We start from the raw sequence: 3,220 nt of genomic DNA on the forward strand, positions 1-3,220 counted from the left end.
ATTTCAAAAGGCGAAAAATTAAAAGGTAAATATTTGTACCTGTATTTTTATGTATATATCTGTATATCTATGTATATGTATATATGTGTCTATTTTTTCATATATATATGCATGTATATATTTGTGTATGTGTGTATGTATAATATTATACTTAAACCAAATTTATATTTTACTCTATTTCTTTTCTATCCCATATTAATTTTCTCATCAATTTTAAATCCAGACCTTTATTTTAATTTTTTCCAGATACATCTGCCTTACTTTTAATGCTAGATTTATTTATGGTGTCTTTTAAATCTAAATGTAATAAAACCCTTCACAATTTGCTGATGAGGATACCTTGTTTATTAAAAAACTATATGTAATAATTATTGTCCGTAACTTGATGTCTACCACAATAAAAACACTGTTTTCCGAAACGATCGTACAAATAATTGATTTTGTTGTTGTTCCTTCATATGAAACGGATTTTTAATTTAATTATAATTTGATTTTTAAATTTTGAATTATCAATCACATTACTAAATATTAAATTAGCTCTAGGATATTTACCTATCGAGCTTATTATATATCTAAATTACAACGGGCACTTTTTCTTTCCTGTATTTTTATTAAACTAGTAATTTCACTATTACATTAAAATACACTCTGCTCTTTAGACTATTGTTCTAATGACCTTTAAATATATATATATATATATATATATATATATATATATATATATATATATATATATATATATATATACTAGCACAGGTGCCCGGTGTTGCCCGGTGTTGCCCGGGTACTTGGAGGTGTATGTTGAGCAAAAAAAAAGGTCATTTTTTTAACTTTGACCCCTATTATTACCCCTTAACATTTATTGTTTGTGGCTCAAAATAAGTTATTATGTTAGATCCTTGTCCAAGGAACCTATATCTACAGTTACAAGTGTTTAGACCCACAATTGTCGGAGGAGTTTGGTAGAGTTCTCAAAGGTAAAATTGTTAAACTTTGACCCCTCAACAGCCAAATTTCTGGCTGAAAATCGATCACATCGATTTTCCCAAATCTCAGTACCCTGTATATCAAATTTCGAGTCTGTAGACTTAAAATTGACAGATTTATTGCGTAGGGAAATGTACACACACAGACACACAGATACACACACAGACAGACACTTTCACTTTCATAGATAGATAGATAGATAGATAGATAGATAGATAGATAGATAGATAGATAGATAGATAGATAGACATGTGTGTCTTAACTTGTGCATCGTCTAGTGTTATAAAACTTACGACAACAGATGGGCAGTTTTTTAGCAACGGACATATAACAAAAGGGACAAATAACAGTTCTCTGGTGTGTAACATCGGGTGAATCGAAAGAACATACCGTGTCCGTCCTTGATCTTGTTTGACGGATCCCCAGGAACAGCTACAAAGAAGATTCATTTCAATGAATCAACAAATGTCGGGTCTTTTCAGCAACTTTTATTACCGATGTCTCTCTGCTGGTTCTAGACTAACACATTCTGACCCCCTCTACTATGAGCCACCGCCGTCTGACACGATCCGCTCTTTTTCAGTCCCGGTTCTTGACTGCTCAAATCATCGTATCTTTTCGCAAAACTCTACCAAGTCAATTTAAAATAACTTCAATGTAAGACAACGTCAGACTCTAGAGATCAATATATTTTAAATTATTGTTTATGTTCTACATTCTTTTCTATAAAATATCTTCACATAAATAATTTTCTTTTAGTATATGTGGGTGAGCAAGATACAGATAAAGGTATCAAGTCAGCAAGACCGGGAAGCTGTGTTCGAACGCCGGATAGACAAGACGCGTGTGCCGGTTGCTCCATGAAAGACTTTAACACGCCCTCTGCCGGATAATCTTCCAACTGCAGTACAACTGCACCTTTGTAAATATGTATTATCTTTTCGTCTTAATATATTTGTTTTACCTTTACTTTCTGCGTTCGCGTTGTTATTGATGCATACACAACACAATTAAATAATAAATCCTTCTCCTCATTTTTTCAAAATTGTTCGCACATTTTTCTACGCCTCCTTATTCTATTTCTTTAGCTTTCGATCTCTATATCCCTGGCTTTTCCCTACTCCACTAGGCTAAGAAAAAAGATCAGACTCCTCCTCATTATTTTTCTTTGTTCAGTCTTTACCTTTTGACCACTATCTTGTTTTATCAAGACAGACTCTCCTGTCTAGTCTAATGGCATTTTCTTTTTGTGTGTAGATCACTTTGTTGCCATTTTTTTTTACATAGGCGTCACCACTTATCAAGGCCGATCGGCCACTTAAGGATAAGAGTTAAAGAGTGTAGAGTAGTCAAAAGGACAATATAGTAATCAATAGTAATGGAAATTCGGTAAATTTGTTAACTTAAGTGGAACGGCTCATCAGAAACTTGTTTGCGTTGGACTTGAAGACAACCATATTATAGACGGCTGGAAAGCAGGAAAACGGAAGACAATTCCACAGGCGTGCAGTTCTAAGAAAGAAGCTTTGATCATGGAATCTATGTTTAGGTTTAGGCACAGATAAAGAGTGGGGAAAATTATTGATAGTGTTTTGAGCTAGTCGAGTGTTTCTTGTGAAAGTTTGGCGAGAGGGGGGGGCATAGATTGAAGCTCAGTCGAACACTTTCCATAAAAATAACGATAAAGCAGAGACAAACTCGCAACATCTCTTCTGTGAGATAGAGGTTGCAGCGAAGAGAAAAGGACATTTCCCACCAGGCCACGGGGCAAGTCATTTCTAGCAGCTCCTGCCCATATGTGGCAACAGTATTCCATCCTTGGACGTATCTGGATCTTATATAGATAGAGAATTGCATCAGCACTGGATCTTATATAGATAGAGAATTGCATAACTACTGGATCGATAGAAGGATCCGACCATTTTTCCAGCGGCCTTGGCAACAGATTTGATGTACGTATTCCATTTAAGAATGTCAAAACTTGAGGCCTCCCCAAGACGAGAGCCATTCATTCTTCTGTCATAGTCAAACGGAGGCCCCTTTTGCCGCAACTGAACGACTTTAAGTCCTGTGGTTTCTCTGACCCTCTCTCTCCCATGGGTGCTGCAAACATAAACTCTTTGTATCCTAACTATGAACTCTAATCAAAATTTTCTATTGGTAGCTACCACAATCTCTAATTTTCCTAAAAACTTGATATATAGAGGATTCGAATCTATGGAACAGATTTGAT

Source organism: Euprymna scolopes, chromosome 8 (assembly GCF_053919585.1).
Source record: "Euprymna scolopes isolate OS-2025 chromosome 8, ASM5391958v1, whole genome shotgun sequence".
Taxonomy (NCBI): Eukaryota; Metazoa; Mollusca; class Cephalopoda; order Sepiida; family Sepiolidae; genus Euprymna; species Euprymna scolopes.